Source organism: Oncorhynchus kisutch, unplaced genomic scaffold, assembly GCF_002021735.2.
Source record: "Oncorhynchus kisutch isolate 150728-3 unplaced genomic scaffold, Okis_V2 scaffold1751, whole genome shotgun sequence".
Lineage (NCBI taxonomy): Eukaryota > Metazoa > Chordata > Actinopteri > Salmoniformes > Salmonidae > Oncorhynchus > Oncorhynchus kisutch.
Genome location: NW_022263696.1, coordinates 1 through 24143, shown reverse-complemented (window position 1 = coordinate 24143; position 24143 = coordinate 1). Strand labels below are relative to the sequence as shown.

The window sequence follows — 24143 nt, the reverse complement described above, 5'->3', positions numbered from 1 at the left end:
GACATTTTGCTAGGTGTGTCACGTTCTGACCTTTATTTCCTTTGTTTTGTTAGTCTATTCATATATAGTTTCTTCATTAAAGAACCATGAATAACCACCACGCTGCGTTTTGGTCCGCCTCTCCTTCACCTAAAGAAAACCGTTACAGAATCACCCACCACAACAGGACCAAGCGGCGTGGTAACGGGCAGCAGCAGGAGCAACGTAATAAGGACTTCTGGACTTGGGAAGAAATCCTCGACGGGAGAGGACCCTGGACAAAGCCAGGGGAGTGTCGCCTCCCCAAGGTGCAGCAGGAGAAGTGGTAGCAGGAGGAGCGCGAGGAGGAATGGACATGGGGGGACGAATTGGACGGAAAAGGACCCTGGGCACAGCCAGGAGAATATCACCGCCCCAAAGAAGAGCTGGAGGCGGCGAAGGCAGAGAGGCGCTGGTATGAGGAGGCAGCACGGCAACGTGGATGGAAGCCCGAGAGTCAGATCCAAAAATTTCTTGGGGGGTGGCACACAGGAAGTGTGGCGAAGCCAGGTAGGAGACCTGCGCCAAATTCCTGTGCTTACCGGGGGCGAGAGAGACCGGGCAGGCACCCTGTTATGCGGTGGAGCGCACGGTGTCCCCAGTGCGGGTGCATAGCCTGGTGCGGTACATACCAGCTCCGCGTATCGGCCGGGCTAGAGTGGGCATCGAGCCAAGTGCCATAAAGCCGGCTCTACGCATCTGGTCCCCAGTGCGTCTCCTTGGGTCAGCTTACATGGCACCAGCCTTGCGCACGGTGTTCCCGGTTCGCCTACATAGCCCAGTGCGGGCTATTCCACGTCGCCGCACTGGCAGGGCGACCGGGAGCATTCAACCGGGTGAGGTTGGGCAGGCTTGGTGCTCAAGAGCTGTCCAGTGCTGCCGGAGTCTCCCGCCTGTCCAGCGCTGCTAGAGCCTTCCTCCTCTCCAGCGCTGCCGGAGTCTCCCGCCTGTCCAGCGCTGCTAGAGCCTTCCTCCTCTCCAGCGCTGCCGGAGTCTCCCGCCTGTCTAGTGCTGCTAGAGCCTTCCTCCTCTCCAGCGCTGCCGGAGTCTCCCGCCTGTCCAGCGCTGCTAGAGCCTTCCTCCTCTCCAGCGCTGCCGGAGTCTCACGCCTGTTCGGCGCTGCCAGAGCTTCCGCCCCTCAGTCCAGCGCTGCCAGAGCTACCCGTCTGCCCAGCGCCACCAGAGTCGCCAGTCTGCCCAGCGCCGCCAGTCTGCAAAGAGCCGCCAGTCTGCAAGGAGCCGCCAGTCTGCAAAGAGCCGCCAGTGCCGCCAGTCTGCAAGGATCCGCCAGTCTGCAAGGAGCCGCCAGTCTGCAAAGAGCCGCCAGTCTGCCCAGCACCACCAGTGCCGCCAGTCAGCCAGGGGCCGCCAGTCAGCCAGGGGCCGCCAGAGCCCCTCAGCCCGTAGGCGCCAGAGCTGCCCCTCTGTCTCGAGCTGCCCCTCTGTCCAGTGGTGTCATTGAGTAGTGTGGCCATGGTTAGAAAGCCACGGAGGCGGACAATGAGGCGGACCAAGGCTATGGTGAAGTGGGGTCCACGTCCCGCGCCAGAGCCGCCACCGCAGACAGACGCCCACCCAGACCCTCCCCTATAGGTTAAGGTTTTGCGGCCGGAGTCCGCACCTTTGGGGGGATTTGTATGTTTCGGCCTAGTATGGTTCTCAATCAGAGGCAGGTGTCATTAGTTGTCTCTGATTGAGAATCATACTTCGGTAGCCTGGGTTTCACTGTGTGTTAGTGGGTGATTGTTCCTGTCTCTGTGTTTTCACCAGATAGGCTGTTTAGGTTTTCTCACGTTTATTGTTTCCTGTTATCAGTATTTTCCCGGACAGTTTTTAGTCCGTTGTATTTTGGGACGGGTTGTTTCATGGTGTTTTGCATGTCGTGGCTCCACAGTCTATGGAATAAAATATCCACGTACTGAATTACCTGCTCTCTGCGCTTGACTCTTCCACTCACCATCGTTAATAACCAATATGCAGAAACCATTTGTGATATTGAAAACCTAAACATAAAATGTACCATCTGCACAAACATCTGCAACTATAATCACATTACTTAAACAAGCACCTTTTAAAATGCAGGAGCACCAGAAACACTGTTGTTCTGACAAGTAGCAATAAATCACTGATATCAATTAGGGGGAAATCAGGTTGTTGGTGCTGTTGAAACTAACACAACTAAAAAAACACATGGAAATGGGAGATATATTTTACCTCGCTGGTTAGAGGACAACCTGCAGAAGACAGTCAGCTACATTTTGGAGAGATGCATTTACATTTAGAGGTCGTTAAACAAAGGAACGCAACACTTATTTTTCATCCCTCATCGATATCATGTTGAAATCATTTGTGTGAGAGTGTGGAGATGAGTTTGTCCTGTTAAAACTAACAGCTCAAAAACCACATGGAATCTGGGAATAATGTGTACATCACTGGTTAGAGGACAACTTGTAGAAAACATCTAGCTACATTTTGATTCCAGTGGGTCACCAATGCTGTAAGTGTAACACAGCTCTTTTTGTGTGAGTCACTTTCTGTTATATCATATAAATATCACTCTTTCAATTCAGAGCCTGGATTTTCCCCCTGAGGCTAATATCCATATCATGCAGAAATCAATTGAACAGGGGGCAGTTTAGTGTTCTACATTGTGACATCATTAAAATACTCCTACTACAATGTTAAAACATTCTACATTGTGACATCATTAAAATACTCCTACTACATTGTTTAAACATTCTACATTGTGACATCATTCAAATACTCCTTCTACAATGTTAAAACATTCTACATTGTGACATCATTAAAATACTCCTACTACAATGTTTAAACATTCTACATTGTGACATCATTAAAATACTCCTACTACAATGTGAAAACATTCTACATTGTGACATCATTAAAATACTCCTACTACAATGTTAAAACATTCTACATTGTGACATCATTAAAATACTCCTTCTACAATGTTAAAACATTCTACATTGTGAAATCATTAAAATATACCTACTACAATGTTTAAACATTCTACATTGTGACATTAATTCATTGATATCATGAAACAACTCCTTCATTAATGTATTTTCTGATGTTTGATCAGAGATCTTTTATCAGAGTATCTCTTGTCACATTGACCACAGCTATAAGGTTTCTCTCCTGTGTGTGTTCTCTGGTGTACAATCAGATTGCTAGGTATAGTAAAATATAGTAAAACTCTTCCCACATTGACCACAGCTATGAGGTTTCTCTCCTGTGTGTGTTCTCTGGTGTACAATCAGATGGCTGGATGTAGTAAAACTCTTCCCACATTGTTCACAACTATAAGGTTTCTCTCCTGTGTGTGTTCTCTGGTGAGATAACAGGCTGCTTGACTGAGTAAAACTCTTCCCACATTGATCACAGCTATAAGGTTTCTCTCCTGTGTGAATTCTCATGTGTACTTTTAGTGAATTTGATCTTAATTAAGTAACTCTTCCCACAGTCAGAGCAGCAGTGAGATTTCTTCCCTGTTGGTCTCCACTGGTGTTTCTTGAGGTGTTCTGATCGGGGGGACTCTTCTCTGCCTCGTCAGCTTCATGATGTTGTTGAGGCTCCCCAGAGGATCCACGATAGTCACATCTCTCCCCTGTGTGAAATACAAAGTCAGACAGATTGTTAAAGGCCCACAACAGCAGAAATCCACTGTAAAAGGTGATGCCAACAGCGTAGCCATGATGTTGTACAACAATTGACGTCTGTAAAAGAATGTTAAAATTATTTGACAATTGTCTTAAGACAGTCAAGTGAGCAATAAGTCATATTGTCTTCCCCTAACAATAACATAGACCTACTGTAGGACCCATAACTTCCCCTAACAACAACATAGACCTACTGTAGGACCCATAACTTCACCTAACAACAACATAGACCTACTGTAGGACCCATAACTTCACCTAACAATAACATAGACCTACTGTAGGACCCATAACTTCCCCTAACAATAACATAGACCTACTGTAGGACCCATAACTTCCCCTAACAATAACATAGACCAACTGTAGGACCCATAACTTCCCCTAACAACAAAATAGACCTACTGTAGAACCCATAACTTCACCTAACAATAACATAGACCTACTGTAGGACCCATAACTTCACCTAACAATAACATAGACATAGGATTATAAATCATTTAATATTTCAGGTGAAACATGGAAACTAAAATGTGTTTGTCATGACATTTCATAACCTGATCACCAGATAATTGTGTGAATAATCCCACTAGGCTCCTCTGTAATGTGTTGTCATTCTAAATGTCCTGAATGAAGGAAAATAGCTCTCTGTGTTGTACAATAGCCTGTCCATTAAGTAACAGTTCTCTACACATGAGCTAAGTATCTCCGTGTCCAAACAGAGTAACGAGACGCTACTGTAAATCAAGCAGACAGTAACATTATAAACGTATTCATAGTGTAGTGAATTCGGGGGGAAGTCCTGAGCTGAACTCAAACCTGGTCCAACACTTTAGAAATGTTACGAAAAGATGTCTGAACTTCTTGATGAGGTCGCTAGGTTTTGGGTTGAGGTTGCTACAATAGCTTTCTCTATGAATGTGAGAGTGGTTACATTTCTCCAGCCCCCATCCCTCAGCTGTTTACCAAACCAAGTCTCAGGGCAGCCATTTTGTTGCTGTTTAAATCCTAGGTTGTCCCTTTTAAAAAGCCAAATCAATCGATCAACCAATCTGCAGTTCAAACAATAACAAAGATGGCTCTTTCACTCCATAAACTGCATCCTCCTCTCTCTCCGCTTCCTCTTCTTTTACTGTAACATCCTCCTCCTCTTTCACTCTGAACGAGTCTTCCTTTTCTTTCACTGAAACGTCTTTCTCTTCTTCTTTAGCAGGAGGAGAGTAGCTTAGTGAACTCATGGTCGGAGATGTTCGCTAGCTAGCATTAGCGACTAGCCTAGTTCTAAGCTAATTTAGCAAACCAGCTAGCTGACAAACAACGTAAATATATAATTAAATGGGCCAACACGTACATACGACAGAAGTGTGTTTAATACACAGCGACTAATATACACCAAAACAGTGTAAAGAGAGTGAATGTTGTAGCTATGTTTGCTATAAAGCTACCGATGTGTCTAACTGTTGTTGTTGAAGCAGCGTCCCGTCCACTAGATTATACGTCACACTGGCAGCGTCGCCTGAACCTAAAAGACGCACATCGCCATCTGCTGACTGGAGGGGCAACGCAGTTGAGGAACCAAACGTTTATTTTTCATTTATTTCATTAAAATTGATTATCATATTAATTAAGTCGTTCAAAGATAAGCATGTGTTGATTGATTCGTTTTTAATGAGTGAGAATTTAAAACAAACTTTAGACCCACTACATATTTATATTGAACCATAGTTCTGACATGGATCATTTTGACCCCAGAGGCATATCTTTTATCACAGCCGAAATGTGGTTTATTCCATTTTTCATGACTTTGTCAATCAACTTGTTCTTAATAAATCTAAATCCTGGTTTAGTGTTTCTGTATCATTATGGACTTTTAACAAACTCAAATCCTTTGGAGTCATTTTGACTCCAGCCAAAAGCACCTTTGATAAATAGGACGTTTATTTCAAATCAAAATGAAATCACATGTTATTGGTCACATACACGTGTTTAGCAAATGTTATTGCGGGTGTAGCAAAATGCTTGTGTTTCTAGCTCCGACAGCAGTAATATCTAACGAGTAATATCTAATCATTTCACAACATATACCCAATACACACACATCTAAGTATTTGAATGTAGGTTTCTCTGTAGACAGTGCAGTTCCTGCCAAAGCGGCAGCTACTCTTCCTGGGGTTTATTATGGATCCCCATTAGTTCCTGCCAAGGCAGCAGCTACTCTTCCTGGGGTTTATTATGGATCCCCATTAGTTCCTGCCAAGGCAGCAGCTACTCTTCCTGGGGTTTATTATGGATCCCCATTAGTTCCTGCCAAGGCAGCAGCTACTCTTCCTGGAGTTTATTATGGATCCCCATTAGTTCCTGCCAAAGCGGCAGCTACTCTTCCTGGGGTTTATTATGGATCCCCATTAGTTCCTGCCAAGGCAGCAGCTACTCTTCCTGGGGTTTATTATGGATCCCCATTAGTTCCTGCCAAGGCAGCAGCTACTCTTCCTGGGGTTTATTATGGATCCCCATTAGTTCCTGCCAAGGCAGCAGCTACTCTTCCTGGGGTTTATTATGGATCTCCATTAGTTCCTGCCAAGGCAGCAGCTACTCTTCCTGGGGTTTATTATGGATCCCCATTAGTTCCTGCCAAGGCAGCAGCTACTCTTCCTGGGGTTTATTATGGATCCCCATTAGTTCCTGCCAAGGCAGCAGCTACTCTTCCTGGGGTTTAATATGGATCCCCATTAGTTCCTGCCAAGGCAGCAGCTACTCTTCCTGGGGTCCAGCTAAAATAAAGGCATTTGTACCATTTTAAAAACATGACAATACATTGACAACACACTGTGTCCTCAGTCACCTTGTCCCAGAGAGGTTTACATGGTTATCAAAACATCACACCAGGGTGAGTCTAAACAAAACACAGCCCTGTGGGGAAAATGAATGGAACCATCTCCCTGTTTGACCTCTAGTTGTTATGGATATTATGACTCTACAGAGACACACAGTGGACGTGTCAAAATATGTTCCATTGATAAATCACACTTTATTTAACCTCAATGTCATCTTGTGTTTACATGGCATTGTAGATTGTAGCTGTATATAGGATGTATTCTGGATGTTTTCAGTGTGTTTTTAACCCTTTCAGACAATGGATTAATCACAATTAAAAATAGTGCACTAACATTACACAAAGTGAACTCAAGTCTGACAGCCCAAACAAACACACACATTCTCAGTCAAAAACACAAGTCAGAACACAGCCTCTCGATTCTCTCATGTGTTTTCAGGTTCTCTGACTGGGAAAAGGTCTTTCCACAATGAGAGCAGTGGTATGTCTTCTCCTCCTGTGTATTTGTATGTATTCCTTCATGCTCTTTCAGGTACCTTAACCGGGTAAATCTCTCTCCACACTGGGAGCAGCGGTACATCTTCTTACCTGTGTGTGTCCTCTCATGCTTGTTCAGGTTTCCTACCTGGCCAAAACTCTTTCCACAATGGGAACATTGGAAAAGCTTTTCCCCTGTGTGTCCCCTCTCATGCGTTTGCAGGCTCCCTAACTGGGTAAACGACATTCCACATTGGGAACAGTGGTAAGGCTTCTCTCCAGTGTGTATTCTCTTATGTGTTCTCAGGCTCCCTAACTGAGTAAAACTCTTTCCACACTGGGAACAGTGATGTCGTCCTGCTGGTTTGGACGTCTCGGGTCTGGTTTCCCTGAAGGACTCTTCCTGCTGTCAGAAGGAGAGTCTGGTCTCTCTCCTGTCAAAGACAAACAGATGATTTAATTAAACAGAGACCTGAATGAAACCTTCATATGATAAAACTTCCTATGACGTTTAATCTAGACTAGATCCCTCAATCACCTGAAGTCACTTTTCACAAGTGTTATTAAAGCCACTACAAAATGCAGGTCTCTGTGTGGTTCTTAGTCAGAGAGGCCTATAGAATGGTCTAGAATGTCATTGTATGTTGTAGCGTTTACACCAGTCCAGCCTACGCTTGACACTCTAGCAATGATAAAGAACTTTATGATAACGCGGAAATTAAATAAACGATTTGGTATCATTTTTATTATGGAAGATTGAATAGGTGTGCTATTCACATCTTACAGTGTAGCTTTATCAATTCCTACATTAAAAAACGGCATTTAAGCTCAGAACTAGAGTAGAATGCCGTTTTAAAACCACGTATCAGTTCAACAACTATTTTCAAGACAGGACTTACTGGTGTTACTCAGATCTTCTGTCTCCTCCTCTTCTTCCCTCTCCTCCTCCTTCAATATGACAGTTATCTCTCCTTCATTCACTCCAAAAAAGTATCATCGTTTTCTTCCTCTTCTTTCTGTGTAACAGCCTCACCCTCTACTTCTTCGTTTACTGTGACATCCTCCTCTTCATTCTCCTCTTTCACGACAACGTTCAGCCAAATACCTTCTTTCTCCTTCCAGCAGACCTCTTTTTTAGCAGGAGGGCAGCAGCTTGCTGAGCTCATGGTCGGGGATGTTAGCCAGCTAACCTAGCTAGTTAGCGACTAGCCTAGTGATAGGCTCATTTATCAAGCCAGCTACCGTTACCTGACTAAACGGATATATGACATGAAATGGGGAAACTAGTTAAAAGACAGAATTATGTTCCAAAAACAGAAGTAAATATAGACCGAAGCAGTCTGAACAGCTTGAACGTTTCCGCTAGGAAGCTACCGAGGTGGCTGACGAGATGTTGTTGAAGAAGCGTCCCGTCCACTACATTATACGTCACTCTGATAGCATCGCCTGAAAAACGCATATCGCCATCTGTTGACTGGAGTGGTTAACGCAGATAAATGTTTATTTTATTTCCAGACAAAAAGTGCATTTTCACATTTCTTTCATTAAATAATAATATAATAGTCAGACAACTGCAGATTTGTAATAAGTATGAATTTAAAACCTACTTCCACATTCTACCAACCCAACAGATGTTTCTACTACAGTGAATATTAACCAATGAGGTGGGTCTTTACACATTCTACCAACCAACAGATGTTTCTACTACAGGGAATATTAACCAATGAGGTGGGTCTTTACACATTCTACCAACCCAACAGATGTTTCTACTACAGTGAATATTAACCAATGAGGTGGGTCTTTACACATTCTACCAACCCAACAGATGTTTCTACTACAGGGAATATTAACCAATGAGGTGGGTCTTTCCACATTCTACCAACCCAGCAGATGTTTCTACTACAGGGAATATTAACCAATGAGGTGGGTCTTTACACATTCTACCAACCCAACAGATGTTTCTACTACAGGGAATATTAACCAATGAGATGGGTCTTTCCACATTCTACCAACCCAACAGATGTTTCTACTACAGGGAATATTAACCAATGAGGTGGGTCTTTACACATTCTACCAACCCAACAGATGTTTGTACTACAGGGAATATTAACCAATGAGGTGGGTCTTTCCACATTCTACCAACACAACAGATGTTTCTACTATGAACACTTTCAGGTTCATTGAAGTTAAATTCCCAAAAAGCCTAAACAGGTTTGGTCCTTATCAGGTATTGGAGCGTTGAAAGATGATGCACAACAACGGTTTCTTCCACGAAACCACGACTTCAATAACCACCGCGGGCAAAATAACTGTAAAGTTATTCTCCATCGAAACGACTACCGCCACAATCAACCTGTTCGCAATACATGGGTATTGGATCTGACCTCATTGATCTGTCAGTAAGCTATGTTTACATGGGTATTGGGATCTGACCTCATTGATCTATCAGTAAGCTATGTTTACATGGGTATTGGGATCTGACCTCATTTATCTATCAGTAAGCTATGTTTACATGGGTATTGGGATCTGACCTCGTTGATCTATCAGTAAGCTATGTTTAGCTATGTTTACATGGGTATTGGGATCTGACCTCATTGATCTATCAGTAAGCTATGTTTACATGGGTATTGGGATCTGACCTCGTTGATCTATCAGTAAGCTATGTTTAGCTATGTTTACATGGTTATTGGGATCTGACCTCGTTGATCTATCAGTAAGCTATGTTTAGCTATGTTTACATGGGTATTGGGATCTCAGCTATAGTCTAATCCAGCAAAGGAGTCCTACCAGCTAGCAGTGTAACGAACCTTGTAGGAAAGTACTACGTGGCTCTGGTGGAAGATCAGACCTCACCACCATTTGACTGATGTTGGGGGCGTGTCTGAAGACTCCCCGTGGGATTCTTTAAAACCTCTTAAAGAGGCTGCGAATTTTTGCAGCTTTTTGTTAAAAATCGCGCAAAATTTCAACGTCCTGCTACTCATGCCAGGAATATAGTATATGCATATGATTAGTATGTGTGGATAGAAAACACTCTGAAGTCTCTAAAACTGGTTACATCATGGCTGTGACTATAACAGAACGTGTGTAGGAGGCAAAATCCCAAGGAAAACTGTTCACAAAAAAACACACAAAAAATATCCCTCCGCCGGTCTCTGTATTGTCTATGGCAAGGGAAAATAGATAGCGTCCAGTTTACAATGCCTACAGCTTCCACACGATGTCGCCAGTACTGGCGATTGAGTTGAAGTTTATCCTTGGTGAGATGAGGAATAGGCACTTCCTGTCTTCGGGTACAATTGTGGCTGGTATTGGAGTGGCCATCACAAAGCCCTGACCTCAATCGTATAGAAAATGTGTGGGCAGAACTGAGAAGGCGTGTGCGAGCAAGGAGGCCTACAAACCTGACTCAGTTACACCAGCTCTGTCAGGAGGAATGGGCCAAAATTCACCCAACTTATTGTGGGGAGCTTGTGGAAGGCTACCCGAAACGTTTGACCCAAGTTAAACAATTTAAAGGCAATGCTACCAAATACTAATTGAGTGTATGTAAACTTCTGACCCACTGGGAATTTGATGAAATTAAAGCTGAAATAAATAATTCTCTCTACCATTATTTTGACATTTCACATTCTTAAAATAAAGTGGTGATTCTAACTGACCTAAGACAGGGAATTTTTACTAGGATTAAATGCCAGGAATTGTGATGAGATTAAATGTATTTGGCTAAGGTGTATGTAAACTTTGGACTTCAACTGTAGGTACCGTTACTGTGTTAAAAACAGGGGCAGTTGTAGGACTGATGTGTGTGGTGTTAAAGGGGAAATCTGACATTTGTTTCTAAACATTGGAGTAAAAAAATAATGACAACTTTGTTATTGTTTCAACTGGAGATTGGTTGTTTGTTGTGTGGCTTTTTTAAAGGGGCAACCTGGGTTTTAAACAGAAACAAAATGGCAGCCCAGAGACCTGAGCTGTGTTGGAATACTCATACTAACTGTACTATTTGTGACGTACATTGAGTTTGTAGTTTGCTTATTGGTCGTAGTATGATATAGTTGGTTTAGCCAAAAGTTCCCTGGTATGCAAGCATTTCTAAACTTCTTTGATATAGGGGGCGCTCTTTAAATGTTTGGATAAAAAAACGTTCCCGTTTTAAGCGCGATATTTTGTCACGAAAAGACGCTCGACTATGCATATAATTGACAGCTTTGGAAAGAAAACACTCTGACATTTCCAAATCTGCAAAGATACTGTCTGTGAGTGCCACAGAACTAATGCTACAGGCGAAACCCAGATGAAATTTCAAACAGGAAGTACCCCCAGATTTTGAAGGCGCTGTGTTTCAATGAGTCCTTATATGGCTGTGTATGGGTCACGAATGAGCTTAGACTTTCTGTCGTTTCCCCATAGTGTCGACAGCATTGTGACGTATTTGTAGGCATATCATTGGAAGATTGACCATAAGAGACTACATTTACCAGGTGGCCGCTTGGTGTCCTCCGTCGCAATTATTGCGTAATCTCCAGCTGCATGTATTTTTCTATTTTAATGATGTCTCAATGTAGAATGTTTTAACATTGTAGTGGGAGTATTTTAATGATGTCACAATGTAGAATGTTGTAACATTGTAGAAGGAGTATTTTAATGATGTCACAATGTAGAATGTTTAAACATTGTAGTGGGAGTATTTTAATGATGTCACAATGTAGAATGTTTTAACATTGTAGTAGGAGTATTTTAATGATGTCACAATGTAGAATGTTGTAACATTGTAGAAGGAGTATTTTAAGGATGTCACAATGTAGAATGTGATCTCTAAATTTAGTAAACCACCAAGTCAACCTCTCAGCCAGTAGAGGGGAGTCGCTACTAACTAAATTCTAAAAGAATTCTGACCGATTGAAACTCTGCTCCTGATCTCGTGGGTCTCCTCGTCATCTCTCAAAGGTAATTAAATAACTATTATAAGTATTTAATGTAGAGATAAGTGTTATCATTGTACCAGGCATTTTATAGAGCATTAAGGCATTTGCATGTTTTTGATTAACGCTGTGTGTGACCGAGCAACAAATGGTGTATTTTGAAGTGTGTTTGATTGTAAAAGACAAAAAACAGTGTTTTCAAAAATAAACGGTCTTATTTTGTCTCGAGTAAAAGGTTATCTCTAGACAGTTAACGGCACCGGAGATAACAACTCTGACACTCCCCGCTACCGGGACACTGGAAACGGGGATCAATGCTCTATGACAGAATGAGTTACCATTAAAAGACAAGGAGGAAGGTGTGTCCAGTAGTGATTCATTTAATTGTCTTATCGATCTAAGTTTTATTTTCCAAGCGATACATAGCCGACGGGCAGAGTAGTGAGACTAAGTTGACTAAAGGTCTTCACACTTTAAACTAGATACATCACAGAGGGGAAATACTCAACACAGGGAAGTCATATAGAGACTGGTAGGACTAGTGCTTAATAACAACTCAAGGACTAATTAGTGGTGAAGCAAAGAGTCTCGAGGATAAATGTGGGGTTCACACATCCCAGCTAGAGACCGTTGAGAGTGACAAGGCAAAAGACCTCTCTACGCGGACAACGTATCGATACAGAAAGAGAGGCAGGGCTACGCGAGCGGTCCTGGTTATACCGAGATAACCTGAAGTATCTATAGTGCCCTGTCCAATCCAGGGAACGGGACGCTAACCACCTCTAGCACCCCGCTGCCGGCCAAGGGGCGGGGCTGAAGGTTTCATATCGCGACAGTCTCTATCGAGCCGTAGGCAGGAACTCTGACGTAATTACAGAATCTTATGCATTCTAAATTACCGCCCATTTGGAAAAGGAAAATGCTATAACTATTTACTCTGAGCTGCTTTTCAATAGGTTGGTGGTAGATGGAAGGCCGTGTTGCCAAACTGAGTCCTTTGAAGAGTGTCTCTGGTGGTGAACGAAAAACGTTGTAGTGTCGTCGTTGTGTGGTAGAGGGGATACTCTGTCCGTCCTTTCTGAGTCCATGTTTACAGCGCCCGCTGCTAACTCAACGGCTAGCAGGTATCACTTCTGTAGCGAATAAGAGTTCAAAGTTCATACCATTCGCAACCAAAGCTCAGGCTGAAGTTGGCTTCGTTTTGTAGTTATTATCTGAATCCTTCTGACATCGGACCGTCATCCTAATGTACCCGCTATATCGCCGGTTAAACTGTTATGTATGTAAGCACTTCAGAGTTATACCAAGCTAATAAGTCACTCGTAAGATAAGGTTGTAATAGTGTGCTTAACTGTATTTTTCATTTACTTTATAGTTCTGACTAAAACTACAGAATAAAGCCGCCAGTTAAAATCAAGGACTGTTACTGAAGGGAGCTACACAATGTAATGTTCAGTTTGACAATATCAATGGAATAGACCAAAGCAGAGCCATGTATTTAGATATGAACAGATATCTCGATTGAGGATAATGTCAGTATTTAGCTACGTTATTCGCTGTTTTGCTCACCTTTGCTCACCAAAGGTGGAACAAAGTGAAACTGTTGATGTCAAAGCCTCAGTTCCGGGAGAGTAGTGGGTGAAACCATTCACCTCAGGAAAAGGGGTGATATAATTCAAGTTTCCTTTCATTATGTGTTACTGAATTCATTAAAATGTTTGCTGCCATTGTAGTAAGGTTGGTAATACGAGATGTCTTCGGACTTACCATTTTTGTATAATTTTCTTTGAAAGAACAACTAGTGTGTTTTGAGTGCTTCTCCCCTATTTGGGAAGTTGGTCTGCCCGCTCCTCAGTCTGACAGATATTCTGAGAGCAGGTTCGAGTCCTCTTCCTCTGGACATAAACACTGGTTCAAACTGTATAACACAATAGTGGTTTTGGAAAACTGGTTCATATATCCTAAAGTCAATAGCGAATGTGGCTCTGTAGATATTTATTTAGCCGTTCATGAATTGAAGACCTATTTCAGCCAGTTAACCAAGTTGTTGCTGTCTTAGCTAGCCGTGTTAATGACGAGCTAACGAGCACCGTTGGTCTCTGCACTACAATGTCACGCTAGTTATTACCAGCAGGTGATTTACTAGCAGGGGACTTATTGAAATATTAAGTGAATGTTTATTTTCTTACTACCTTAAAAGGTTTATATAAAAGGGTTGTACTTGTGCTCTGTATTTATGGATTAATATCACTTCACATTGAGGGTTTGTATCAATAACGTTACTGTTGTTCCTATCTAACAGATATCTTGTGTCCTACCTAACCATGTATCACTACTGTTGTTCCTCTCTATCAGATATCTTGTGTCCTACCTAACCATGTATCATTACTGTTGTTCCTATCTAACAGATATCTTGTGTCCTACCTAACCATGTATCACTACTGTTGCTAGGTGTCTGTACTATATAAACACTGCTAATCCAACAATAGTGCTAGGTGTCTGTACTATATAAACACTGCTAATCCAACAATAGTGCTAGGTGTCTGTACTATATAAACACTGCTAATACAACAATAGTGCTAGGTGTCTGTACTATATAAACACTGCTAATCCAACAATAGTGCTAGGTGTCTGTACTATATAAACACTGCTAATACAACAATAGGAACGAAACCCTGAAATAAAAATGAGAAATTCTGAAACCTGTTTCTTCGCCAGTTTCTCTGTTTCAATAATAGTAATACTATTATCCTACTGAACAGTACAGCTTGGGTTGGTCTACTATTATCCTACTGAACAGTACAGCTTGGGTTGGTCTACTATTATCCTACTGAACAGTACAGCTTGGGTTGGTCTACTATTATCCTACTGAACAGTACAGCTTGGGTTGGTCTACTATTATCCTACTGAACAGTACAGCTTGGGTTGGTCTACTATTATCCTACTGAACAGTACAGCTTGGGTTGGTCTACTATTATCCTACTGAACAGTACAGCTTGGGTTGGTCTACTATTATCCTACTGAACAGTACAGCTTGGGTTGGTCTACTATTATCCTACTGAACAGTACAGCTTGGGTTGGTCTACTATTATCCTACTGAACAGTACAGCTTGGGTTGGTTTACTATTATCCTACTGAACAGTACAGCTTGGGTTGTCTACTATTATCCTACTGAACAGTACAGCTTGGGTTGGTCTACTATTATCCTACTGAACAGTACAGCTTGGGTTGGTCTACTATTATCCTACTGAACAGTACAGCTTGGGTTGGCCTACTATTATCCTACTGAACAGTACAGCTTGGGTTGGTCTACTATTATCCTACTGAACAGTACAGTTTGGGTTGGTCTACTATTATCCTACTGAACAGTACAGCTTGGGTTGGTCTACTATTATCCTACTGAACAGTACAGCTTGGGTTGGTCTACTATTATCCTACTGAACAGTACAGCTTGGGTTGGTCTACTATTATCCTACTGAACAGTACAGCTTGGGTTGGTCTACTATTATCCTACTGAACAGTACAGCTTGGGTTGGTCTACTATTATCCTACTGAACAGTACAGCTTGGGTTGGTCTACTATTATCCTACTGAACAGTACAGCTTGGGTTGGTCTACTATTATCCTACTGAACAGTACAGCTTGGGTTGGTCTACTATTATCCTACTGAACAGTACAGCTTGGGTTGGTCTACTATTATCCTACTGAACAGTACAGCTTGGGTTGGTCTACTATTATCCTACTGAACAGTACAGCTTGGGTTGGTCTACTATTATCCTACTGAACAGTACAGCTTGGGTTGGTCTACTATTATCCTACTGAACAGTACAGCTTGGGTTGGTCTACTATTATCCTACTGAACAGTACAGCTTGGGTTGGTGTACTATTATCCTACTGAACAGTACAGCTTGGGTTGCCCTGTAACAAGTAATTAAAGAGTAAAAAGTAATTGAAGAGCAACAGTAAAATAACAATAGCAGTACTATATACAGGTCAGTACCTGGCTCTCCAGAGAAGACAGGCTATGTGCACACAGCCCACAAAATGAGGTGGAAACTGAGATGCACTTCCTATCCTCCTGCCAAATGTATGACCAGTTAATTCATACTGTATGTTGTAGTCTGTCCAAGAGGGGAATCACACAGACTGATCTCAGGTAATTCATACTGTATGTTGTAGTCTGTCCAAGAGGGGAATCACACAGACTGATCTCAGTTAATTCATACTGCATGTTGTAGTCTGTCTAATAATTAAATCACACAAGACTGATCTCAGTTAATTCATACTGTATGTTATAGTCTGTCCAAGAGGGGAATCACACAGACTGATCTCAGTTAATTCATACTGTATGTTGTAGTCTGTCTAATAATTAAATCACACAGACTGATCTCAGTTAATTCATACTGTATGTTGTAGTCTGTCCAAGAGGGGAATCACACAGACTGATCTCATATAATTCATACTGTATGATGTAGTCTGTCCAAGAGGGGAATCACACAGACTGATCTCAGTTAATTCATACTGTATGTTGTAGTCTGTCTAATAATTAAATCACACAGACTGATCTCAGTTAATTCATACTGTATGTTGTAGTCTGTCCAAGAGGGGAATCACACAGACTGATCTCAGTTAATTCATACTGTATGTTGTAGTCTGTCTAATAATTAAATCACACAAGACTGATCTCAGTTAATTCATACTGTATGTTGTAGTCTGTCCAAGAGGGGAATCACACAGACTGATCTCAGTTCATTCATACTGTATGTTGTAGTCTGTCCAAGAGGGGAATCACACAGACTGATCTCAGTTAATTCATACTGTATGTTGTAGTCTGTCTAATAATTAAATCACACAGACTGATCTCAGTTAATTCATACTGTATGTTGTGGTCTGTCCAAGAGGGGAATCACACAGACTGATCTCAGTTAATTCATACTGTATGTTGTAGTCTGTCCAAGAGGGGAATCACACAGACTGATCTCAGTTCATTCATACTGTATGTTGTAGTCTGTCTAATAATTAAATCACACAAGACTGACAGCCTGTAATTTTATTAAAAGCATTCAGTTGATTACATGGCAGTTTAGAGAGCAACATCACAACAATAATCTACTTCATAATCAATATCATAACATTTATAATCAATAACATCATTATCTCTATACTACTAACAACATAACACTAATCTACATCATAATCAATATCATAACATTTATAATCAATAACATCATTATCTCTATACTACTAACAACATAACACTAATCTACATCATAATCAATATCATAACATTTATAATCAATAACATCATGAGAGGTAAACAACAACAACAAACCCCTTTATTAATTTTATTTAAAAAAAAATTAAAAATTCTCCAAATGCAAAGAATGAACAGATGATTATAATAATACCTGGACTAATAATGGAGACACTTCAAGATAAAGAATCTAAGAGACACTAAATAAGATAAAGAATCTAAGAGACACTAAATAAGATAAAGAATCTAAGAGACACTAAATGAGATATCTCTAAAGACATGAAGACAAAAGCAACATACATTCTGGACACAAAACGGACGTTATTGAGCTACTCTCTTAAAATAATCAAACCCCCACGTTACCCAAAACACCATGTTACCCAGAACACCATGTTACCAGAAACCCCATGTTACCCAAAACCCCATGTTACCAGAAACCCCATGTTACCAGAAACACCATGTTACCAGAAACACCATGTTACCCAAAACCCCATGTTACCCAGAACCCCATGTTACCCAGAACCCCATGTTACCCAAAACCCAAAACCCATGTTACCCAGAACCCCATGTTACCCAGAACCCCATGTTACCCAAAACCCAATGTTACCCAAAACCCCATGTTACCCAGAACTTGTGTTACCCAAACCCCATGTTTCCCATACCGCATGTTACCCAAAACCCCATGTTACCCAAACCCCATGTTACCCAAAACCCCATGTTACCCAAAACACCATGTTACCCAAAACCCGTGTTACCCAAAAACCTGTGTTACCCAAAACCCCATGTTTCCCCAAACCCCATGTTACCCCAAACCCCATGTTACCCAAACCCCATGTTACCCAGAACCCATGTTACCCAAATCCCATGTTACCAAAACCCCATGTTACCCAAAACCCCATGTTACCCAAAACCCCATGTTACCCAAAACCCCATGTTACCCAAAACCCCATGTTTCTCTGGTGGTAAAAAACAAACTAAATGAATAATGGTTGCAGTCACTCCTTTTAAACTAATTCTGAACCTGTTATTAAAATTAGAAATACTTCAGGTTTGTCACAACATTTTAAACACCAGTCCACTGCTGACTATCGATTTTAAACACAGAACTGACCTAAGATCAGCATGTAGGGTCAGCTTCATTCTACTCCTACTCCATCCCCTGGGCTGCTCTCTCCTCTCCCGGTCCAGCTTCAGCTCTGGAGCTCAGAGAGACCATCTCCATGGCATTGACATAAAGATCCATGCTGCTCACACTGTTCTCTCCTCTTCCTCCTGGTTGTCTGGAGAGACACTGCACAAAGAGACAGTCTGGTTGACCACAAAAACACACATGACCAACTCTCAGCGGTGTAAAGGACTTCAGAAAACTACTTGAAAGTACTACTTAAGTAGTTTTTGGGGTATCTGTATGTCTGAGTGTTGGAGTGTGTCCCTGGTTATCTGTTAATGATGTCTGAGTGTTGGAGTGTGTCCCTGGTTATCTGTTAATGATGTCTGAGTGTTGGAGTGTGTCCCTGGTTATCTGTTAATGATGTCTGAGTGTTGGAGTCTGTCCCTGGTTATCTGTTAATGATGTCTGAGTGTTGGAGTCTGTCCCTGGTTATCTGTTAATGATGTCTGAGTGTTGGAGTGTGTCCCTGGTTATCTGTTAATGATGTCTGAGTGTCTGAGTGTGTCCCTGGTTATCTGTTAATGATGTCTGAGTGTTGGAGTCTGTCCCTGGTTATCTGTTAATGATGTCTGAGTGTTGGAGTGTGTCCCTGGTTATCTGTTAATGATGTCTGAGTGTCTGAGTGTGTCCCTGGTTATCTGTTAATGATGTCTGAGTGTTGGAGTCTGTCCCTGGTTATCTGTTAATGATGTCTGAGTGTTGGAGTGTGTCCCTGGTTATCTGTTAATGATGTCTGAGTGTTGGAGTGTGTCCCTGGTTATCTGTTAATGATGTCTGAGTGTTGGAGTGTGTCCCTGGTTATCTGTTAATGATGTCTGAGTGTTGGAGTGTGTCCCTGGTTATCTGTTAATGATGTCTGAGTGTCTGAGTGTGTCCCTGGTTATCTGTTAATGATCTCTGAGTGTGTCCCTGGTTATCTGTTAATGATGTCTGAGTGTTGGAGTCTGTCCCTACTGGGATTTAGGGAAAACCCAGAATTTTCCAACTCTCCGTCTGAGAAAATGTCTTTACCTTAGTACAGTACAGGTATGATATGGTGGTGATGGCTGTCAGTAGGATCAGCAGCACTACAACGTGTCTGATGATGAAGGCTGGCAGAGGAGAGGCTGCAAACAGAAACACCTTTGATGAGGGGACTGATCATCATCACATAGATCTGTGGGAAATCTGTCAATGACAAAGTTATAAGTCTGGTTCGTGTTCAGTTACCTGTGATGGTGAGGGAGAGGAGCTCACTCTCAGAGGAGAAGTGATGAGAGAAAACATAATTCTCATAAACACAGCTGTAGTTCCCTTGGTGGGAGTCATCTGCAGCAGGGAAGAGGAAGGCAGCAGAGTGATTGACAGCTGGCTGGGTCTGGGTTCTGTTGGAGCCGGTGAATGTGAGGAGGAAGGAGCCTCCTGGGTACTGTGGCTGAGTGGAGCAGGTGATGGTGAAGCTGTGGCCCCATAACATGTCAGGCCCCTGGTGGCCCCTGGAGACCCCTCCCATTGAGTCAGTCAGGAAGATATCAGGCTGGACCAGGATATCTGTAACAATAAAAGAGAACAAGAAAAACCTCTTCAACTAGTTTCCTATAGATATGACAATAACATCAGCATGTAACAGTGCCAGCCACCCTCCCTCACAGGGCAACATGAGTAGTGGGCCTACAGTCACTGAGACAACATATGTTGATATCAGGCTGAAGCAGGACATCTGGAACAAGAAGAGAGAAAAAGAAAACGTATCTCCTCAACTACTTTCCTCATTTAGATGTGACAATAACATGACATGTGACAGTGGTAGTGAGTAGAGACGTTCACTGAGATAACACTCAAACACAAAAGCATTCTGGGATATTTAAGTTGTATGAATGAAGAGGAAGTTGTATGAATGAAGGAAATCAGTTGAATGTAATTCTAATATGTTGTTATTACCTGAGCAGATCACTGTGAATCCAGGAAGGAGATCATAACTTCTCCAACACTCCCTCAGTGAAGACTCAGACCCAGAACATCTAACTCCAACCCCTAAAGTGGTGTTTCCAGGTAGTACTGAAACAGTGGAGCCACAACCCAACTGTCTACACACTACTGCAGCTTCATCCTCTTTGTTCCAGTAAGCTCCCACAGTCCTCCACTCTCCCTGGTCGTACCGCTCCACTCCACCAGCACAGCGACTGCCTCCTCCCACCAGCCTCACATCATCAGGCTCTGAGAAAAGAAAAGAGAGAGACAGTAATCTTACTATTTTCTCACTAAAACACACCTATATTGTCTCTCATATTCTTCACTCCAGGTGAGAAACAATGTTGACTGAGTGACAAACTGTTTCTTACCTGAGCAGGTGAGTCCAACAGCATTACCAGGTAGGCAGGTGTTGTTCTCTCTGTCTGAGGTGTCACAGTCCAGGAGAAGGGACTCTTTGCCTTTACACTGGAACTCTTTATCCCAGGTCTGACCCTCACCTTCTCCATAGAGCCCCCCCTGTAGAGCTGCAGGAGCCCCACAGCCAACATCCCTACAGACTACCTCTGCATCCTGCCGGTCAAAGTCAGCTTCACACACTGAGGCCCAGGACTGATTGGACTTCACCTCCACTCTCCCAGAGCAGAGACCAGATCCATTCAGAAGCCGCACAGACTCTGGAGAAAAAGAGTTGGTTGAACATTCAATCAGTTTTGTTGATGACACTGTCAAGGACTAAACAGAAATATGTTGGATAAAAGATTGTAGTTTGCTATGTTTGATACTGTAAGAGGTAGAAATGGGTTCTTAGTCACTCAGGATCGGGTTGGGAATAATGCAGGCAGGAGACAGGAATAAGTTCACTTCACTTTATAGAAAATAAACAGCTGGACATCCATCAGGCAGCTTCACTTCAGTACCATCTGATCTACAAGGTCTGATACTGTATGTCAGGGTCAGGATGGGCCAAGAGGAGAAAAGGTTACTGGTTATGATGACATCACTGGTGAGAACTAAGTGATAAAATATATTTGATCTTTCCATCTCTCCCTCTTCCTCTCCTCCTCCCTCATTCTCTCTTTGTGACAGTGGTAGTGAGTAGAGACGTTCACTGAGGTGACACTCAAATACAAAGCATTCTGGGATATTTAAGTTGTATTTGATTCCTACTTGACTGAGTGATCTATTTAGTAAAGCAGACTGACAAGTTAAACAGTCATCATGAGAGGTGCAGAGGAAGTTGTATGAATGAAGGAAATCAGTTGAATATAATTATAATATGTTGGTATTTCCTGATCAGATCACTGTGAGTCCAGGAAGGAGATATAATACATGGACTAAAGTATGTGGAACTCAGCAGTGATTTTACAACAGAGGATTATTTTTACGCTCTACGTGGTTCAACACTCGGCGGTCCTTTCTGTAAGCTCGTGTTGTCTACCACTTCACGGCTGAGCCGTTGTTTGCTCTCCGAGATGTTCCACATTGAAATTCACTGACAAATCTTCAGTAAGAACATTTTACTGCTGATATTTGTCTATGGAGATTGCATGGCCATGTGCTCAATTTGATACACCAGTCAGGTGTGGCTGAACTAGCCGAACCAACTAATGTCCACATACTATTGGCCATATAGTGTATCTTGTAATTACCTGAGCAGATCACTGTGAGTCCAGGACGGAGATCATTCGTTCTTATACACTCCCTCAGTGAAGGCTCAGACCAGAACAGGAAACTCCAAACCCTCTAGTGGTGTTTCCAGGAAGTACTGAAACAGTGGAGCCACAACCCAGCTGTCTACACACTACTACAGCTACATCCCTCTGGTTCCAGTCATCAGCTCCCACAGTCCTCCACGCTCCCTGGTCGTACCACTCCACTCCACCAGCACAGCGACTGCCTCCTCCCACCACCTAACATCATCAGGCTCTGAGAAAAGAAAAGAGAGAGACAGTAATCTTACTATTTTCTCACTAAAACACACCTACATATTCTCTCATATTCTTCACTCCAGTAGAGAAACAATGTTGATTGAGTGACAAACTGTTTCTAACCTGAGCAGGTGAGTCCAACAGCATTACCAGGTAGGCAGGTGTTGTTCTCTCTGTCTGAGGTTGTCACAGTCCAGGAGAAGGGACTCTTTGCCTTTACACTGGAACTCTTTATCCCAGGTCTGACCCCCACCTTCTCCATAGAGCCCCCCCTGTAGAGCTGCAGGAGCCCCACAGCCAACATCCCTACAGACTACCTCTGCATCCTGCTGGTCAAAGTCAGCTTCACACACTGAGGCCCAGGACTGATTGGACTTCACCTCCACTCTCCCAGAGCAGAGACCAGATCCATCCACAAGCCGCACAGACTCTGGAGAAAAAGAGTTGGTTGAACATTCAATCAGTTTTGTTGATGACACTGTCAAGGACTAAACACAAATATGTTGGATAAAAGATAGTAGTTTGCTATGTTTGATACTGTAAGAGGTAGAAATGGGTTCTTAGTCACTCAGGATCAGGTTGGGAATAATGCAGGCAGGAGACAGGAATAAGTTCACTTCACTTTATAGAAAATAAACAGCTGGACATCCATCAGGCAGCTTCACTTCAGTACCATCTGAACTACAATGATCTGCCCATGAACATCTCCCATAAACCAATATGACCAACACAAATATAATGTTTAAATACATCTGACATCTCTCCCTCTATTTAAATGAAATAAAACACATAAAAACATGATACATGGTAATATTGTATAATGTATAAATAAATCTCTCAATATGACCAGTCTCTTACCTGAACAGGTCACATGATGATAATATCCACCATCACAGAAACCAGGTCTTCCTCTTCTGATGCCACACTGTCTAATAGAAGACTCATCTCCACTACAACTATATAGTCTGACTCCTCTTCTTCCATCTTCAAACAGACGTCCTCTAGATTCAGATACAGGATTCCCACAGTCCATCTCTCTACACACAACCTTAGTCTCTCTCATCAATTCCCACAACCAACTAAAACATAGACCTGTCCACTCTCCTTCATAGAAGACTTCCACTGTCCCAGAACAGGAAGTGGTCCCATTCACCAGTCTGACTGAGTCTTCAGCTGTAAACAGCAGAGAGGAAAACACAGTGGTGAGGACAGATGATGACAGTGATTCTGTTATTCTAACAGCAGTGATGCTTTGTGGTTGACAAGTATTAGTAGTTCCATAAAACACTACTTGTTATTGGGGTTTAGAATGGTTTGTATGGACACATGCATTTCTCCATGTGGGATAATAAAGTTGACTAATATTGAACTGCTATAATCACTGTAGGTTTATACTCTACCTACCTGGTGGACTGACGCTTTGAGCCTGGAGATCTGAGGAGAAAGAGAGAGACAGAGGAGAAAGAGAGAGACAGAGGAGAGAGAAGGAGACAGAGAGAAACAAAGGAGAAAGAGAGGAGTCAGAGGAAGAGAGAGGCAGAGGTTAAATGAACATCAACATGACCTTTCATGATGTGATGGGGAAGACAGGCTTATCGTTGGTATGGTGCAACAACACCCATGTGTACATACACTATATATACAACAGTATGTGGACACCCCTTCAAATTAGTGGACTCTATTTCAGCCACACCCCTTCCTGACAGATGTACAAAATCAAACACTCAGCCATGCAATCTCCATAGACAAACATTGGCAGTAGAAAGGCCTTAATAATGAGCTCTGTGACTTTCCCATCCCTTCTCCCCCTCTCTTCTCCTCTTCTTCCCCTCTCATCTCTCTTTCCTCTTCTCTCTTCTCTCCTCTCCTCTCATCCTCCCCCTCTCCTCTCCTCTTCTCTTCTCCCCTCCCTCC

At 42.4% G+C, this 24143-nt stretch overlaps 3 long non-coding RNA genes across 3 annotated transcripts; all 3 read right to left on the bottom strand.

Moving 5' to 3' along the window:
• Positions 1–6693: 6693 nt before the first annotated feature.
• LOC116367794 (uncharacterized) lies at positions 6694–8466 on the bottom strand. Its single transcript, XR_004208444.1, has 2 exons — positions 7899–8466; positions 6694–7433 (listed from the first exon to the last, which is right to left on the bottom strand). It is a non-coding gene; the product is annotated as an uncharacterized LOC116367794 (long non-coding RNA).
• Positions 8467–18425: 9959 nt separating this feature from the next.
• On the bottom strand, positions 18426–19598 carry LOC116367793 (uncharacterized). The gene is made up of 3 exons (XR_004208443.1): positions 19558–19598; positions 19360–19454; positions 18426–18468 (listed from the first exon to the last, which is right to left on the bottom strand). It is a non-coding gene; the product is annotated as an uncharacterized LOC116367793 (long non-coding RNA).
• A 3011-nt stretch (positions 19599–22609) lies between these two features.
• Positions 22610–23671, bottom strand: LOC116367792 (uncharacterized). Its single transcript, XR_004208442.1, has 3 exons — positions 23634–23671; positions 23088–23402; positions 22610–22659 (listed from the first exon to the last, which is right to left on the bottom strand). It is a non-coding gene; the product is annotated as an uncharacterized LOC116367792 (long non-coding RNA).
• Positions 23672–24143: the final 472 nt, after the last annotated feature.